This window comes from Prorops nasuta, unplaced genomic scaffold (assembly GCF_024137725.1).
Source record: "Prorops nasuta isolate Cenicafe-Biocafe unplaced genomic scaffold, Cenicafe_Pnas_1.2 PNAS00025, whole genome shotgun sequence".
In the NCBI taxonomy this organism is placed as follows: Eukaryota; Metazoa; Arthropoda; class Insecta; order Hymenoptera; family Bethylidae; genus Prorops; species Prorops nasuta.
In genome coordinates, this window is record NW_027116822.1 from 349,079 (window position 1) to 369,516 (window position 20,438).

Here is a 20,438-nt window from a genome sequence, read left to right on the forward strand (position 1 = left end):
GGTAGAGGCATAAAGCTTGAAGCGAGGGAAGCTGATTCCAAGGCTCGAGCTGTAAGCACTCCTGAAGAACGTGCGTCGAACGTGCCCCAAGTTCGTTGGAAGTGGTTTCAGGGGCGATTGATTTCCCACATTCAATTGTAGGCAATGTAAGGGGATGAGTAAACGAGTGAGTGAGCGAACGAGTGGAAGAGCGAGACGAAGGGGGAAGACGCCGAGATTCAATAGCATCGCCGCAGAAATTGCGTTGAAAATAATGAGCCGATCGATTTGGCTTTAGGCGTTAATTAATCGCAGACAATATCGTTCCACTGATGAGCAAGCCCAATCTATCTGGGTACTCGTTGATGCTTTGGCAGCGAGAAAATAGATTTTATGAACCCGGAGAAACTTGGGCCACTGTGATTACGATTAGACGAAGAATTTATACACGGAGATACCTTTGAAAATTCCACAGACGTTAAACTTGCTTTCGATTAACCTTGAATACCTAACGTTCATCGAGGTTCATTCAAGAATCCTCGCTTTCCTCATTTTTCTCCGTGTAATTAATATTTCCAATTGTCCAGGTTTAATAATGATTAAAAATTAATTTTCTTTATGAATATATTTGTTGCTATTATTATTATTATTAAACGAGAGTATAGTATACATATATAATATCACCAATAGCAAGTATTATTTTGAATTTCCCTTTTGGATCCTGATGTGGATCACGTGAGCGCGGTGCAAGAAAAAGAGGAAAAAGTGGAGGCGAGCGAAGTGGCAGGTAGGAAGGGTGCTTTGGTATTGCGCGAAGTCTCGTGCAGTGTCGCGAGGTTGGCGTCTCACCTGACGCAAGCGCAGTTGGCCCCTGGCAAACATCCACCCCCCAGGAGACCAACAGAGACGGCGCTAATGCGTGACAAAGATCGGTGGAGATTCGGCTTTCGGGGCGCCTTCCTCGTTGAATCGTGCCTCAGTCGGCCGGCGAACTCGCGTGCCGTGCCTCCACCCGCCGGGAGCGTTCTTATCCGCAAACCCCGTGTCTCCTTTACCCCGAAGAACTCGAGGGACTCACCGCGATACCCCACGAAAAGAACGCTACCCGTCTCTAAACTCGGCTACAACATCGAGAATACCGCTTTTCGCGCGAGTTTTTCTCGCACTCTCCGTCACGAATACCGGGAATTCACGGTATTCCGAGCGGAATTCTCGAGTTCTCGCGACTGAATTACCTTACTGCCTTTTCTACGGTTCGAGTGCAACGCTGGTTTGGTGAGAATTCCGGCCGGAAGTCCTCGGTATTCCGCGAATACCGAAAAAATCGCGTTTAAGCGAGTACTCGGTGGATTCGAGCGGAATTCACGGTATTTACGATGGAATTCCTCGTGTCCAGTGGCTAAGACGCGTGTGTCTTGGGATTATTTTGACCAATGAGTCTGGTTCATCGATGTACGTGAGTCGGAGGATGTTCGATCAGCTGGAAAAAACCACTTTACGCCGAAGCTTCATTGATCATTGATCGGATCGTCAGGTGGAAATCGTGTTTGGCTCGTGAAATGACCACAGCGTTTGCTGACCGGTATTTTCCACTTCCACGCGCCATCGATTTTCCTACTCGAATCTGAATTTTCGAACCTTGAACCACGATATTTTCAAGTGTGATGCGTTCGTCCGATTAGGAATTGTGTGCTAATCGTGTGTGGTATTCTGTCGTTGGGCTCGAGTCTTCTCTCCAAACTACGCATCACTCGTGATTTTCCACGTTTTCTTTTATTTTCAAAGCTGGTTTGTAACAAGATTCACCAAACCGATTGGAAAAATCAAGGATAATTCGTATTAGTGGGACGCAAAGGACCTTGACGAACGTACCAAGTCGATAACAGGACTAAGGTCCGCTCATATCAGAAACATATCGTCAGTTAACATATCAGCTCTACACGCGACGATATATCGCTTCGTGGAAAATCTAATAAGACACGTTTCTCAAGTTTTACAAGCATGCGATCGATATACCGCTGGCGATACCCATCACCGCATCTATAGTTCTCTCTTGCGCGCGACTGAAATCGAGCCGGAACTGGCTTACTTGGATTACGAGTGGAGTATCGAAACGATTCATGGGATGGTGAATGAAAGCAAATTGTATTTCAAGTTTCGATCGAGCGAGGCAAGACCGAGTGGCCCGTTCGGACAAAAATTGAATTCCTCGCGTGCACAGCGAGCTGACCGGTATAATATATGCGGTGTGTATTTGGGATCGAAATTCTCTCACTGCTTGGTGAATAAAGTGCGAGAGAATAAGCGTTGTTCTGTGCTGGGCCAAAAGCGAGCTGGAGCAAGGAACGCTACTTGGAGATCCGGGATGTGAAACCAGGGACGATGTGTGTTAATTAAAGAGCAGCTGAGTAGTGGGATGAAGGATCATTCTGACAGGTAAATATTTATCAACGGGATGGCGCCAGATAAAATGACTATTTTACTCGGTACTTTCTTTTATCACTCGTTCGTGCAGAAATTCACACTTATCCTGTTCCTCGATAACGGTTTATAATGTATCTCTTATCCATGATTATTATCAAGGTCGATCAATCCATTTATATGCAAACTTCGCCAAAAGGTGGTTGCATGCTGCTAAACTTGAACTCATTGATTTCAGAGCTCGTACTATCTCTTGAAACTTGTCGAGCGTGCATGTATATCTGTATTTATGTGTATAGATTTAAAAGTGGTGTATTAGTCCGTCGCGTACACGTGTATCGTGTTTCAAGACTCGCAGGGACGAGTCTTGGTCGATTCGGTGCTGGAATCGTGCAAGGTTTTAAACAATCGCGTTTTCGGTTACTCGTGCTCAGTGATGGAGAATTTCACTCGTCGGAAAATCTGGAAAATTTTGCTGGAGAAAAGTTGGCGGCTCGGACCACCTGCCCTTTGAATTAACGTCATGAGAAATCACGTGACCGGAAGTGTACGAGGAGGAACAGGCAGGCCGAAGCATCTCCCGCACAGAGTTTACATCTTTGCCCAGTTTTTCCTCGAGGCTGAGAAAAATACTCGCTGGAATCGAGCATAAATCACGCCCACCTCGTTTTACGTATTTCCTCTCGGACTCAAATCCAGCCTCTTTAAGGCGCGTATTTTTTTGAATTCCATACCGTTTCCTGGCGTGTAACGCTCTTATCGGCTTTGATAAGAGAGACCTCATTAGCCGAACATCCCGGATGCTCCTGTGTATCGCAGGGTGGAAATAAAAAATTTCTTGGCTCAGCCGTTAAAATAGATTCTCCCCGTAGCTAACATGAGTTTTATTATGACGAATCACCAGCTGCTGCTTTTCCCCTGAAATTTATTTTTTAGCACACTAATTATTGGTACAATTTAACTTCAGCGAGATTTATTATTCGAATTGTAACTGGGAACCCCATGTGGCAGCATTCTTGTACATTTATTACATGAAATTTCGCTTTAAATTTCAGTAGAGCATGAAAAAAAGATCGAGCGTGTACGTTAACTGGATACAATTTCAGCGCAGACTCTACATTGCATTTCGCATGAAAAAAATTTATAATAAAATTCAAAGTTTCCACAATTCCCTGATTCCCAATTTAGGCGTCGAACGCAAATGTTTCAATTGCTCGTAATGACTGTGTTTCTCGTTTAATCGCAAATTTAACCTTTTCACCATTGGTATTGTTTTAACAAAGATTATGTGCGCAGCGATGGAAAAATAGCACGAGTGGGAATATTAAAGAGGATTTAGGGGGGAAGCTTAAGAGGGGAACGATCCAAATTGTTTAAATATTTATCAGGTATCGATTAAGTGGATAATAAGATTTTAGTGAAATTATCAGCGATAATAGCAGCAAGTCTAACAGCGGAGTCTCGACGAAAGGCTGCCACCATAGTTATCTCGCGATAATTCCGTACATTACCGGTCTTAATCACAGGAAAGTTTAGCCGGAAGCTTTAGCCGTTGCTGGTTAAGTTTGCGCGCGATATCGGCGCAAATCGATTGGCACGTCAGCCCGTCGTAACGATGATGCCAGGGATAAAGTCCTGATTGGTCGGCCAACTTTCAAACAAACTCTAATGAACCTCGCTGAGAATTACTCTATGTCATTATCTCAATCATACAAATCTTGCAATTTTCACTACACTCTTTACAAAATTCCATTTTTTCTTATAATTCTTCACAATTTTCCAGTGGAAGCATTGTTTTTATTTTTCAGTAGTACGGGTCAATATTTCGATACAATGGATTTATTCTCATTGCAGCAATAGTGTTCTTCGCAAGTAAAGTTGATTCGATGGGTGATTTTAAATAAAAGATTAGATGAATTTTGGAGAAGAAGCTCCTCAGGAAATACCAAGGTGCATCGGAGTGTAGTGGATATCACTGTTCTGAGCTACCAAACCGAAGCTTAATTTTAGGAAGGTGTACTGAGTAAATGGAATGGTTGGAGGAAAGGGAAGTGGTTTGCACTGTTTGGTGAACCGATACGTCGTTACGAATCAGAATAGCAACAGCTCGTAGCAATTTCAATGGCACAGCATGGTGACGAGTGTGGATTCTTTTTATTTTTCAATGATAAACTGATAATAGTGGATATTCCAGTAAAATTAGCGAGCTTTTAGTGGCACAATACTCCACATTGACTCGAGAGATATTTATGTAACGTCGCGTCGCTTTATTTCGTGCTTTCGATATATCAGAAGGAAAATAATAGGTCTCGTGAGAATAAAAAAATAGCATTCGTCGACTGGGCTGAATGAAAAGCAAATAACGTAGTCTGATAAAATTGTACGAGCAGTATCAATAACTTTCCAATGAAAGAAGATAAAGTGACCGCTTGAAAATTGAAAAGACTTACCTACACCAAAGAAGAATATACCTGCGTTCATTAATAATCCAGTGCGAGGAAGAAAAATGGTTCCTCGGCAAAAATGCTCTATATGTATCTCCGCTATTTATTATACATAATCATAAATTATTCATATTCTCATTGTGCAAAGTATGTGCTTGGCAGAAAATACCTTAAAATTTGTGCGTAAATGTATTTCATAATTTCCCGAGCATATTCATTAAGAACATTTCATAATATTCTTCATTTCGCCCGAAGAAAAACTTTTCGTTGCGTTTGGCATTCCAGTGGAATGCCAAATGTAGCGTGAATATATAAATCTGTTTTTCGCCGGGGAAAACCGAACTTCCGTCAAGGGTACTTCCGGTGCTTTCCGGACCACGTCCGGCCCAGACACTGGAGTACATTTACGTGAGAAGAGAGAAGGGGCCAGAGCTGGGGGTTTTAAACGAAGGAGCAGTGCACTGCGTGCTTCTATTTGAACAGCCAGAACAAACACGATATTTTCTCACATATGGATACGCATATTCCTGCACAGCAACGTTATTTAGCTCGCAATCAAGTGGCGGAGTAAACATTTTTCCCATCAGAAATGATCGAAGATAGAGTTCTGTGTAACTTGGCCAATTAAAATTCGTCATTAAAATTGATAGATCGCGATGATAAGGTTGCACTTTATTTTGCTTCGACCAAACACACTTTATATTATTTATATCAAACCTTGTATATACACGCACATCACTGATTCCTCGATATCTTTGCGCATTTCCATGCACGAATATGTTTTTATTTTCGCAAAAGGTATAAACTTTAGCTGACAAAGTTTATAAATCGCTGCTATTAAGTTTCGCTGGGACGAAGAAGGGGTGTTGATCGTGCCAAGATTACTGGAAAAGAATTCAAGCAGTTGGACTGGTTCTTAATTAACAAGCAGGACGCGCAAGGATCTTGCAGAACGATGTACCTTAGCAACCGCTTTACAACTGCAAAGTTGTTGACATGATCTCAAGAAATTATTCGGACCAACAAGTAGAAACAGCATGTTGGGGGTTGTACTTGTTAACGGAAACTACCAACTTCGAACAATTATTCAACGCAGTAATTGGACAAGATCTTGCCAATCTACGTAGCTTCCTGGAATCTAGAGGAACTTTTATTTCTGCCTTAATATGTAATTTTGCAATAAAAATTGAAATCCCTCTTCGAGCAGCCTGGCTTAAAATGATTATTTCGTCGAAAATACGGCTTGACAAAACTTGAGTCGGCTTTTAATTTTTTTCTTTCGTATCTGCTGTAAATAAGAGGAAAGAAAAACGTTTGGCAAAGTGAGGAGAGGAGACTATGGTGAAAGAGAGAAGAATACCTACTGCAGTGTGGTGGCTGTAGAATAGACGATGATTGGATAAGTTAATTAGCTTTTTAAGCAAAACTTTTCAAGCCTTTGGTTATTTTTTTCGGTCGCCAACCTTACCCGATGCCATTTTCCTTTCAGCCTTCTTGAAAATAGCAAAAGCAAATAAGTCTCGTCTTTTCTTCGTCGCTCCTAAAGGATCCAGTAATTGAAGACATTGCAAGGGGTGGTGCTCTTTTAATGCAGAGCTGCGTCACTTTAATTGGAAGTGGATTCTTCCAGTTCGTCAGCATTCGGCTTAAACATTCCCAGCAATTTGAATAGAACTCTATTTCCGAGCAAATCAAGCCTATTCTTAAAGGAATGCAGAATTTGATTTTGAACGCTCGATCGGTCCAAAATGAAACGTATATTGAGAAATAATTAATAAACGAGGGAAAATTGCAGGAGATACTCGATAAAATCTTTGCAGTGTTCAGAGGAAGAAAATAAAATGCAGGAAACACAGAGACGAGTGATTCGTGTAAAAAGAAGAAATAGTGGTGTGGAATTTTTTCGTATATATGAAAATGTGCATATTCTCGCGGAGGAATAAGTGGTTGCACAGTACCGAAAGTAAAGCATTTCTAATTATCTTCTTACACTTCCAGGTTACTTATTCTTTACGTGGATTTTCAGCTACCGATTACTCGACCAGCTGTTTCGCTACTTCGCAATTCTCTAATTGCCCAATGAGAAAGCCTTCCCTCACCCTCCCCTATCCCCTTTGCACTTCAGCTCAGTGCAACTCCTCTTTTTAAACCTTTCTCTCTCTCTCTCTCATTCTTTTCAAACTCTGCCAGCATCGCCTGCGCATCTCTCGGCTCTTCTTGGCCCAGCGAAACACTCGGGACACATTAATTCTAGGATATTGCCTCGTGGCCCGTAAGGATACGCTTGCGAAATCGCACTCCAGCACGCAGCCAACGAAACTTCTGAGAAATTCCGTGGAAAATGCGTTTCACATTTGCGGACTCCAGGAATACCTTACTTTCGTTTATTCTTGAAAAATTAAATTCAGGACAAACTTATTTAATTTTCGCTTTCCGTGCTTTTTCCTTTCATCCCTTAAAAATTCTATTAACCAATTTGGGGGATTTATAAATTCTCCGCGGGATGGGGACTGTAATCCCTCGAAAAAGCTGGGATTTTGTACACATACGCACACACATACACACACACACACACATATATATATATATATGATTGAGATGGAAAAAATTCCATGATCACGTGACTACGTGGTAAATCTGGACTGGCCCGAGGTACTCCGATATCATCAACAGATATTGGTTCCCCTGTGCAAGGTTTTCTACATTTTTAAGAAGCTTATACTCACCACGAAGAGAATCCCTGTATATGCTTTATTGATTATGTATTCGCTGATGTGCTCCTAACAAGAAAAACCTTTTGACCTGATTTTCCGTTTTCCCCAAGCAGATCTCGCTTCTTCCTTCGTCCAGGCATCCTACATCCACTTTGCTCTCCTATCTTTAATGGGTTTGTCAATTATTTTTCAATTGCTCGTGAAAGGACAAGCCAGCTTTTCATTATATCAGAGAGATTCTCCTCCCTTGCTGACGACATTTCGAATCTTGATGGTAGAATTCAATTAAACATCTTTGAATACCCAGCGAATAGCATTAAACAATGAAGGTTGGATTTTCCAGAGGACAATGGGTCTCGCTAAAATGCACGGATATGGTTGTTACTATATTTTCAGTGGAAATAATTCACCGAAGAATGTGGCAGTTTTTCTTGCACTTTTTGGGAAAATGCCCGGATTTCAATGCTATTTTTCAGTGGAAATTTATTGCACCATAAACCGTAAGATACAAGATTATTTATTATAGTTCCAGCTACATTGTGCATATGTTTTTTGCACGATGTTAGATATTCGAGACACATAAACGCAGGAGCGCTGTGTCATTGAACTATTAACCTTTCCGGGGGCAAGACTCTGGTATTCTGACCCGACATTCTGACTCCGCCAATATTTTGCACGACCTCCTCCAACCTCGTCTCCCTTATTCCCGCGTGCGGAACGGAATACAAGCGAGATTTATATAAATTTTCCTTTGGAAAAATCTCCATCCTCTGCTAATTCACCAATGACATAACGAATTTTGCAATTTATGTGTTTACCTCGATATTCAATTTTTGGTAATTCTATTCGATAATTTACGTGTACGAGTGCAAATTGTGTTATCGTGCAACGACGAACCTTCGCCATATTGAAAATCTGCAGAGGATCGTCTCGCGCTTCACGCGCGTGTCTCGAAAATCCGATGAGGGTGCAAAAGATGTAATGGAAATTGATGGTGAGCTGGGAAGTCCAAAGTCTTTAATTCTCGACAGAAAGTTTGTTTCTAATTTTTCACTTGGTCTCACTTTGCTAGGCCATGCCGCTATTATTATCCGTCTGCTACAAAGCACAAAATGCAGAAGTGTTCTCGAAAGTCGTTGCTGGAACGAGTAAAGTTCAAGCCTCGTCATTATACAGTGTAATTTCGAAGCCAACAGAATGCGAAAGATTTTTCACAGAAACTTGGAAAAAGATCATATTTCAGATATACAAGGGATATCCCATCCATCCTGGAAGCGTACTTTTTAATACTTTTAATGATATTAAAATACACTTGTAGAAACGTACAGTTGTATCTTTTAAATTAGCCTCGTGATATTCGTATATTCAATTTTAATAAATAAATCAAATAATTCCGAGATAATCGTTACAGTTACAGTGGAGATATCTGTCTTTACAGAGATTCTCGTGAAAATGGTAAGAGTCCCTCCTGTGGGACAGCGAAATTGCTTTAGCATCCTCTCGAGATCTTTAATTTGGTTTACTCTCGGTTCGGCCCCTCGGTGCAAAGTTTGTTTCCAATTTTTCACTTCGTCTCGCTCCGAGCGATACCATTACACTCCGTTGCAAAGTACAAAATGTAGCCAAGCAATCGTTAACCCTTTCTGCAAAGTTCGAATTAGCAACTTGAATTTTCATGAATTCGACCGAGCAGCTGGTCCATTGGTTTAAATGTATGGCGAGGCAACAAAGAAATCCTATAATATATATATATACATCAGGCTGTTTCAGTGATACTGGGATAAATTTTAAAGGTTGGTAAAGGATGTGAAAAAAAAATGTCAAGCTTGCTTCTTCAACATTTACCATACACTTGCACAGTGCATTTATTCCCAGTTCTCTTCCAGTCGATCTAATGCTTGTTCGAGAATGCTCTTCGACGTCAAAGCACTTGTTCCTTCTCGAAATTAACATTTTACTTTGTGTACACTTCTCACTGTTTTATCAACAAGTTTGTCTCTTTTAACGAATAATTACAAAACGTGAAATGTTATTAATATTTGCCTGAGGTATTTTATCAAGAAAACTGTCGTGTTCCTCCATCTACCTGTTCCTCTCATTCCTTCCACCAATCCACCAGTACCACCAACACACGAGACATGGTAATTAATGCAAATGCACAAACCACTGGCGTAATCGCGAGATAATAAAGTGATCGCAGCTCGCAAGGAGGTATTCCACTGCGCTGCAGCCCCTCTCTAATTGTAAGTTATACGAAATCTCGAAACTGCTGGCTCGAGGCGTTGGGACTCACAGTGGCGGAAAAATGCGCGATAAACTCCTCTATGAAATAATGCAGCGTGAAAATGCCCTGGAAAGCAGATAAGACGAAAAGCTGAAATCCTTTTATGATCCTCGTCCTGTCCTTTACGATCTCCCAGTCGCTGCTACCTATTTAGGATTAATGATCCAGCATACAACTGCCTTGTGATAAATAATCCTGCCCTCCTCTATATATATATAATTACGAGAGCAACAAGTTATATCTACTCTTGCAAAACAGAGAATATTCTGCGGAATAAAAGAAAATTTCTTGTTGTGGGAAAAGTCCAGTGTGTGTATACATATATATATATATATATACTACACATACAATGTGAAACAAGGTAAGGCAGGAGGAACGTCTTGGAATATGGAAAAACCTGACAGGGGTGTGGTAATAATCGCAGGAAAGCAACTGTACAAGATAATAAATGGCATATATATACACACACACACACATACACACAGCACGAAGTATTCTCTCTGGTTACATCGAGAAGCAACTGAAACAGTTTTTCTACCTCAGCCATAAATCTCCGATGCACGCGTGCATTGGATTCTGTAAAGGGACTATAATTTACCTTAGCACGACACTCTGGTGAGGTGGAATAAGGGATTCTTCCTGCCTCTTTCGGTTGACATTGACAATGTCGTTCCTTTGCTCCAATTAATTAAAGACTCTTCCAAGTTTGTCCTTGATTAATCGACATCGACTCGACTCACTCCCAATTATAATTAAAAATGATTATGGTTATTGGAGAATTTTACAGTTCGATTATGTAAAATTAACCCGGTCCTTTATGGCCAGGAGCGTTAAATATGAGTCGTGGCTGGTCGAGTGGCCAGTGGAAAGTCGAGAAAGGGGTGGAAAAGCCGAGGTGAAAGCAATCTCTTAGAGGAAGGCGATTACCAGCTCGCGAAACTCCTGCTGCTCCAGACTTTTCACATATATAGCTTGTCGACAACTTCTCGTCCTTTTAGCCTCGTAATTCCTGCGCAGCTCGTGTTGGATAAAGGGGTGCGCAGGATTTTCTACACCCCCTGTGTGGTCCACTAACACCCCCGCACTGGCAACAACACTGTTGACTCGTTCTTTTGCCCCTGCAAGATTTCTACTCGTCTTTGTCCCTCTTGGTGCTGGTCCCCTTCGATTATACCCCCATTTATTTAATAACATATCCACAAGTTTTTGCTAAAATTTCTATATACTCAGGAATTATTATTTCTGCTCCCATTTTTTGCCTCGAGCTTCTTTGTTTGCCTCCTCTGCGAACACCCACCACTTTTTTATATTCTTTATAAACACTCCATGTGGGGAATTACGAAGAGCAAATATAGGGTGAGGTTTTTTTTATTGTGTCGATGAGGCATAAGATTAATTAAGAATAGTTTTTTTTTTTAGAGAAACTGGGGTATTTTGAAAATTTAGGATCTTGAGAAATTTGATTAGGAAGGAGTAATAAAAAGATTGTTTTTAGGTGTGAAAAAGTGAACAAGTTTGACGAGCCAGGATGATCTCTAATTGGCTAGATTTGTCAGCTGATCCAGACGACTCCAATTTCGTCCAGCCAAACGTCCATTTAGTTTGATGACTTGATAAAAAAGCTCCTCGGCTATAGGTATCAAACTAACGCAGCTTGAAATAAAAGCTTCATTATAGTAGACGTCGTAAAACTGGTGGAAGAGTGGAATACGTGGCTGAAAATTATGTGGAAAAAGTTACGTTTTCCTTTTACTCAGGAATATATATCTGGATGATACGACTCGACTTGCTTTTTAAACTATTTACATGGACTTGCTTGGTTAGTTTTGAGCACACACACTTGTGTACCATAGAGATTTTTTAGAACTTTTTACAACTCTTTGTTGATTCGATTTATGTTCTAAAATTTTGTTTAATTATATTCTCTACGCAGCAATTAATTATTTAGACTAATTCGAATTTTTGTGTTACGAGCTGCTGTTACCTTTTGCCAGGTGATTAATACTAATATGAATAATTAAAGTTTCGTATAATACTTGGGTTTAGTAATGGGCGCTCATTCAGTTCATTTGATCGAGTTTAATTTTGCTGATTCGTGCAGCTGATTGAGGCAGACCTCGGCACATAGTAAAATGCAACGTGTAATACTCTCTGCTTTGTAGAAATACTCGTTAAGCTCGCAATTTGTCGCATTTACATCCCTCGCGCCGACCCTTGTCTGAATATTTAGAAAACTTTCGCAAATTTCATTACTGCAAATTGTTATAAAAAAATTCTGCAACATTCGTATTTCCAATTTCGTCTCAACTTCATTTTGATAAATAATGGACCGACTTGCACAATTTTGTAATTACTAATGCAATTTACTCCATATTAAATATATATATATTCTAATTATATAAAATAGCTGAAAGTTCCTTCGAGTTAACGATCGACAAGCATTAATTACCAAAATCTTCCAAAAGAACGATAAATCTTTTAGCCACACCGTCACTGTTAGATTTGGCAGAAATAATTTATCCAGATATGGAAGAAAATCCAGTAGAATATTTGAACACGAGCAAGAGTCGAATAATAGCATCGGTTCATTTCGGCGATTGGCTTGAGAAATAGGGATTATAACGGTTCGTGATTGACCAGGCGAATATTTAGTAGAATAAATCAGATTTCATTGTTTAATAAAATACGCCAAAGCTCGGTTATAATTTCATTATAATCGGATGCGTTAATAATATTTGGATCTATTAATTTAGTATTTTGATAAACAGATGCTGCATGGAAATAGTTTCAGTACAGGGAACAACGTTCAAGTGGATAGCTCGAGGCAGTTTATAAAAATCACCATACACCATGGACGGATTTAATAAACTTTTCTAAAGTGCCTCGTTAAATCTTGATTAATGGGGATTGTGGCTTTTATTTAACGTATCGAATAACCATAAGAAAAAGGTATAGGCGTATTGTTATTGGCAATTGGGCCTGTGACTAAATCGCCACTGGAGCAGATCCCGAATCCAAAACGAGCCCTCCTACCTAACAGCGCGAAACATCGAAATCAATGTTAAGCGCGGTAATTCCATTCTCCATTTTACGACGAGCCTCCCTGGAAATTCGCAGTCGCCGTTTACGCGTACGTTTTACGATTACGTTGCACCGAGAAAAAGCAGCCGATACACGTGGCCAAATTTACGTCACCATTGAAAATTCCAGTCCTCGTAGCAAAGTTAAATTATTTCCAAACTTTTTTACTGCGGAATTTCACGAAAATTCCCTATAAATAATCGTATTTGTTACAAATAATTTTTTAACGGTTCGAATCGAGAAGTAGAATATCCTTTTAGAATTTTGTCAGTTATTTTTAATTACGAATCTTGGGAGACGACGAATGGGTCTGGAGGGACACTTTTATAACTGGACAGAAACTGAATACTCTTTTATAATAAAAGTTACAGTCGTTAAACGTAAAGTAGGCAAACCCTGCACGAATCCTGCCGGATTTTACCGTTCTACGAGCAGCTCTCTCATGCTCACCCTCCAATTTCTGAAGATTTCACGGCTCGCCTATCCAAGGTGGCTAAATGAATAAAATTTCATTTGTTCCCTTCTGTCGCTGTCGCTGGCGTTAGGAATACGTGACTCCAAAAATTTCACGCATAAACGCTTCTTTTTCAATCCACTGTAATTTTTGCTAAATATTTATGTCCGAGACCAAATTGACGCTCCGTTTGGAGAGAATTGAAAATTCAAGGAATTTTTCACTCGATTTAATTTTGTTTCTTTTTTTTTTACGAGTAATAATATAAATAATTTGATTTCAAATAAACAATTTATTGTAAAGGAAAAAACTTTTGGATCGACCGCGTCCATATTGGAAATGTTGAAATGTTTCTACCTTGGATCTTTGGGGAAAAGCAAAGAAAAAAATCTGTAATCCCACCGTAAGAGGGAAGCGGGAGCGTAGGGGAAGTTTCGCGGAAGTTTCGTGTTCTGTGCTTGGGAATAGCCAGACGGGCCGCCATATTTTATTCAAGAACGGCGCATCAAGACCGGCCTTTCGTTTATTCAGCCATTAAAATTCTTCGTGCAGGATATCACTGGAAAATTTTATTAATTGAAACAGTACGCGTATAATCGTTAATTAGGTTTTTTAATTACATCGTAAAACAGCAATTTTAGCATTAATTCCCCCCCATTACTATCAGCAAACGAATATCGTGCAATAAACTTGCAATTATATTACTATTATACTTAAAACATGAAAGAAAAACACGTTTGGTATAACATTTTCTTTTTTCTTTTCACAGGTGAGTAAGCCACAATTTTTCATGGACTTTGCCGTAATTTAAAACTGTAATTGAATCGTTTGCCTGGCGTTTCCCATTTAAAACGTGAGTATTACACATAAATTCTGGATCAACGAACTATCGAGATTGAATTTACAATAAATATAAACCATTACGGAATGAAATGTTAAAAAATTGCAAATTTTACATTTCAATCTTAGTGAAATAAGCGACAGTTTATTACAATCATCACAAAAAAAATATGACGAGAAAAAGATAGGGGGGTGGGGGGTGTATAATACGTACACGTGGGAAAGATCGACATTGACGATGCTAAAGAGTTGTCTCGACGAATCTGTTGCGGAGTAAGAAGCTATTTCCTTATTGAAGCGACACGCGATCTTGTACAATGTTTACGTAGCAGAAACAATAGCGAGGGAAAACTAGGTCGACTGCATGAACTTGCAGATATTGTAATATGCATAGTGACATGCATAATACATACTTGCTCCCCGACTTTCCATTGTTATGCTTTCTTCATCTTCTTCTCCTCTTCCTCCTACACGACTCGTCTTCTTACACCTGATGCCGACAATCTCTTCAACTTCCTTTCGCTAAAAACCACCACGCACTTATCTCCCTGGAGAAGTAATCTTTTAAACCTCCCCCTCCCCCCTCTATAAACATTTCTTTCCCACTCGGATGAATTTCTCGACAGGAGACTCCGGACTCTCCGATAATCGAGTGTAATTATCAAATTAAATAAATCGTTCATTTCCGTTCCACAATTTGTACAACTTAACGCAAATTTTTAATTGGACTATTAATTATTAGAATTTACCGTGGAAGACGAATCTTCGTACAAGAAAATGAAGAATGTTATTTTTATTCGGTGTTTCATAACTGGATCTATAAAACTTTTAATTCTCCACTGAATTTCTCAGTTTATAACGTGTCACGTATCAATGTCAGTGTTTTTATGCTTGTCTGTGTGTGACGAAGAAGATAAAGGATGTTATCAGAGGAAATCGCGGATGTCTTGCGAATCCCCCCCACCCCTTGAGTTCTTTCAGAAAAATCTGTAGGAACATTCGAAGCTCGTACTATGATGAACCGCGGTACGCTTAGTGAAGCCGGTAAATCCGCACGATGGAGCTTGCAAAAGGGATATTAAGGCTTGATATCCTCCGGCTAAATATATCGATCTCCATCAGATAGGTCACGGCACTTTCGAGCTTGTCGAACCGAAAGTTCGTTCAACGCTGCGAGCATCCGGATTAAAACGATTGTGTGTGTAATTTTTATTGTCGTTTTGGATTAAGAAAATTCCTTCGATGCACAAAATTATGCAGAATATTCAGTGCTGTGTCTCTGCCACACTAAACCCTTTAACCCCCCCCCCCCCCCTCCCATTTATCGACTCGTCATATCCCAAGTTTTGTTCGTTCCATTCTCACGGGGTTTAACATTGCTCCGTTTGTTTTCGTGATCGCTCGGTTTACAAAAGGCCTCTTAATTTAAATCAGGACTTTTCTTTCGCCTTGCAACTCGTTACGTTATTTTTTCATTTCGCTCTATAAAAGAATTACTCGGGCTTTAGGAGAGCTTTGTCGGCTAAGAAATCGCTTGGTCGCACGGGGACGGAATGCCTGACGGCCGGGAAGAAAACGAGAGGGATAGCTGGCATTTTGTAATTCTGCTAAGGTCGCGACGACCCACGTGACCTCGTTTTCACGTGCCGGGGACCGCGAACCACCACTGAAAAGCAACGAGCTTTCCGGTTACCAGCGATATCCACGTGTCCTCTCTGTCTCTGGTTTGTCGAGGCTTCGAAAAAACGACGAGAATGAGAGGGCCGGACTGTAACTTTTTCCCTTTTCGTCCCTCGTTTCTCCCTCTTCATCTTCCTTCGTTACCTTGATGACGTGGATCAAACAAATGCAGTTCTCTTGATGTAATAAAGGGTATATAAAAAAAAAGAGTTTTTAATGAATTTTAGATAATAATATAATAAATTCTTTGGGTCTTACGAAGCATCAGAAAAAAATCACAGTGTAGAGTTTTCGTTGAGTAATTAAGTTTAAAAAAGAAGAAAATGTGGGTAATATTTTTATTCTTGTTAAAAATGTAGCTTAATGTGCAAATGATAAAAAGAAAATCCAGTGTCGGTGGTGTAAACTGTGATAGGGTAGCTAGTGGAAAACACAAGGATGTTCATAAATAATTGATGCAGGATGGGGAAATGGAAAATTTAACAAGGTTGCAGAACGTTAATCATGGGTAAAAAGAGGAGAGGCAAAACCCACAGGAGCATCGCATCACGAGAAACTCCAGTTACAAGGAGGGAGATAGCGGTAGACTGGAAACCAGTAAAGCGAATAAAAGAAAAATTAAGGATCCATGAAAGATATAAAAACACGTAGAAGAGACGTGGAAGCAAATAAAGAGGGATCTGAGAATGTGGTTGTAAAAAGTAGAAAGAGAAGCATTGCCCCCCCCCCCCCCCCCACTCCCTCCCTCTTAGGAGGTCAAACGCAAAGAATGATGGAGGGACTGCGAGATAAAAAAGAGTAAAAAAAATACAAAAAGGAGGGAAAAAACGATTCTGGAAAACTGGGTTGGACAGGCATGAGAATCAAGAGACCAACGGTGGAGGGATGAAGTTGGTTCATTGGTGAGAGGTTGGGGAAGAGGGATGGAGGTGCAGTCTGGTTCAAAGGGGGAGGTGTCTAAATGGAGATATCTTGTATGCAGAGTCGTCAGAGCGATAGCTCGAAAGCTACGATTGTCCCTAAGCTAAAAGATAAAAGTTACTAAAAGGGAAATCTATCTGGAATTTTTCACTTACTCCTTTTTATTCACTTATATTTTTTATTGCTTCTTATTCAAGGTTTTTACAGTTTTTTATTTATCCCAGCTTGACCCACTTGAGCTATACTCAATCTTATACTTGTACGAAGATCCCCCCTCGAGTTTATTTTAACTGCAACTCTCTACATCCTTATCTATACCCCTTATTATCGATACTGCTGATAGTTTTATCGATTCAACCTTTAACATTTCAACATTCCTTCCATTACGAGTTTTGACAAATAAAAGCATTCGTTTTATTTATTTTTTCCCTCAGAGAAAACTCCATTCGTTTGCCTCAAGTTTTCTGATTTTACAGTTCCCCAAGCAAACTTTAGTTTTTCTTACGCTTATAATATTGGACACGAGCGTACGAAAGTACTATCTTTTTTTCCATTCACGCGAATATCTTTTTAGTTCGGTGACGTTGAGATGTCTGCTTGGGGGACAAACTTTGTATGAGCGAAGGCAGTGCGGAGATATGTCAAAACTGCGCGCAGATTGTTCCTTGCAAAAACTTTCCCTTGTCGATTTCTGGTCTCGTGGAATACGAGAGAGCCATTGGACACTTACTTAATAATACTTCTTGGTAAAAATGTTACATTCCAGTTATAAATTTCAGCTACGGCTAAACTAAAATAAAACTAATAGCTGAGTCGTAGATCCTTTCATAGAAAGGCTAACGTCCTGGTCGAATAATGATTTTACAAGAAGCGGGATTTTCTTTAAATACATGTGCTATATATGTATATACATATATTTGATGGACGTTTAATGTCCATTTTAAACTAATAAAAGTTTGTAATAAAAATGACTTTGCTGTCTCTTTTCTACTCGACACATAATAAAACATATTTTCTTGAAAGTTATTATTATTTATTTCTTGTTCAAATTAATATTCATCAAATTCAAATGAAAATTGTTTTGGTCATGATTTTTGTCGAACACGAATTTTCGAAGAAAGTTTATACAATTTATACTTAAGTGCAGATTTTATTTATAACCTCAATAGTGCAATATATCCAACAAACAAATACGGAAGCAGAACAAAACATATGCTTTTCGTTAAAAAAATTGCAGCTTCGTGTTCGTTTATTGCGGATGTGGTCCTGAAAAGAGGAGATAAAATATCTTTAAAGTAAACAATTTTTTAATATACGACACGTATCTATAATTCATTCAGAATTATAATAAATTCAAAGTTTTACCTGGGTGTCCATTTGGTAGTGATGGCGGATGTCCACTATGCATTTCGTGCATACCTTTTTCAGCTTCCCCTGCTGTATGCTGTGCAGCTTGATTCATTCCATTTTGCATAGCACCCGCTGCTTCGTTTGCTCCTGGCACCTTAAAATTATCGATAAACAATCGAAAAATATTAAAATCACAAACTTCACCGATTTATCAAACTAGATTATATTCCCTTACTTGGGCATTAACGTAAATGCCAGCCAAGCACACCACCAAAAAAGCGAGAAGCAAATGTTTCATCATCTTGAGCTTTAAGTCTCTGCAGATTGACTGAACTTAAATTGTAAGATCTCAGAGTCTTATTTAAACGTGTGCACACTGATTCAACGGAGAACAGTGTTATAATGGAATAATAATAACCGGAAAATAATTCCATTCTTCTTGCTGTGATTTTTAATCTAGCGGAAGCTATGCATCGTTTTTATGCACCACTCTACTCATTCCAATAATTATAACAGTGTTGATTAGTCCGATTGGAGTTGGGCAGACATAAAATGAATTATGTAATTTATCAGCTGGGCAAACAAGTATCTTCCTCCTATTTATTTTTATGACTTTTTTTATTTCTATTAGAGAACTAATTTTTATTTTGACATTTGTTTAAATTAACTGAATTTTCCACTTAAACGTTGACTCCCAGTCACGAGTTATTTCACCAACCATTTTGGTACAGTTAATTTGCAGGAACAATGGTTATTAATGATGATTGGCTTGTGGAAAAAAAATAACAATTAACACTGCTGCAGTAACGGAAAATTTATTGCAAAATTGAAAACAAATATAAACATGAACATACTCGTACGCCCTTTTACCATAAATGTTTTCCAGTTTCTCACAAATTACTTGCCATGTATCTCATATCACATGCGATTCATTCCTGAGATCGGAAATACATAATTAGCTTTGACAGACAATGTGTTGATGATTGCAGTTTTGATATAAGCGATATCATCATAGTTTTAACTAGTGCACACACTCCTTCGTTTTAAAACTCCCTTGAAGTTGCTAATTGTATGCAAGATAATATCAGAATTGAAAAAAAAATAGGTTAATTTTTTTTCAAAGCAGCAAATTTAATGGTGCATGAGTCTCGAATCCAGCGATCGTACGTAGCATTTTATGCATGATTTCGAGAAAAATGAGTCATTATATAATCTACGAGATATTCGATGTATGTGGAGAGTCCTTATATAATTTATCACCGAGTGATCGCTTTATGAGACGAAAAATATTGCGTAATGCGGTACACATGCACATTTTATGTAACTGGAAGTTCGCATGTGGAAAACGGGAGAAGATAGCGATCGCTGGCTATACGTAGTACATACGTAGTACGTGCGGAGAATATCTAAACTACTCGTTATGCTCCGAAAAGTGCTTGAAACACTATTTAGAAGCGAATCGTTTCACGAGATCTCCGCTTTATTGTGAGCTTCAACAAATTATTTGTAACATGAAACTAAGAGGTCGGCCCACTCTACATTGTAAAACGGAAATCAATGCTTCATTAGCATATTTTCCAGCCTCTGATAGTAATTTTATTAGACTCATTTGCAATTTCTGTATGGGATAAATATCAATATAAATCTCGTATATTTTTATTCTTCCTCTAAAATTCAATAACCAAAGATAATACAGCTCCTCTGGATATCTTCACCCTATATACAGTTTTTTATTTTAAATTTTAATATCATAAACACATTATTGGTATAGGAATAATTTATCGCATATCAAAGCTGTTTGGACTTTTTGCATTAAAAGATTGAATCTTCAGCCAGTTATGATAAGTAAACGAAAGTCTGTCGTATTAATGAAAGTTTATTGGGAAGCTGGGAGTACCTGGGTTGAAATATATGTAGGTTGAGTAGTTGGAGGTTTGAGTAGGTTGGAGTTTTGGTGTCCTTACAAGTCACAGGGAGTGGCAGAGTGAGATATAGATGGAGATAGAAATAGATATGGAGCTGGAGAGATATAGCAAGTAAGAAACAGGGGGAGGGGAAGAGAGAGAGAGAAGATGTTATTTATCTTCCTATTTCATCCCCATAGCGCGTCTTTCGACCTTAAAACTTAGACCAGCTACCTCGACTACGTTCCTGTTGCACGACATGTGACATCCTCCTCTCATTCTTCAATTAATCTAAATGCTAGCTGCTCTTATATATGTATACATATAATACATTTACCAACAGCCTTATATTCTTATATCCCCACC

General features: G+C 39.2%; 1 protein-coding gene and 1 long non-coding RNA gene across 4 annotated transcripts in view; one reads left to right on the forward strand and one right to left on the reverse strand.

Moving 5' to 3' along the window:
• The first annotated feature begins 984 nt into the window (after nt 1-984).
• LOC136782277 (agrin-like) overlaps nt 985-20,438 on the forward strand; it is a 208,079-nt gene continuing 188,625 nt past the window's right edge. For all 3 annotated transcript variants that reach the window (XM_066741593.1, XM_066741594.1, XM_066741595.1), the window contains exon 1: nt 985-2,415. The gene's annotated coding sequence lies outside the window, so the exon portion shown is untranslated. The remainder of the gene's footprint in view (nt 2,416-20,438) is intronic.
• Nucleotides 17,949-18,559, reverse strand: LOC136782109 (uncharacterized). The gene is made up of 3 exons (XR_010824072.1): nt 18,404-18,559; nt 18,184-18,322; nt 17,949-18,084 (listed from the first exon to the last, which is right to left on the reverse strand). It is a non-coding gene; the product is annotated as an uncharacterized lncRNA (long non-coding RNA).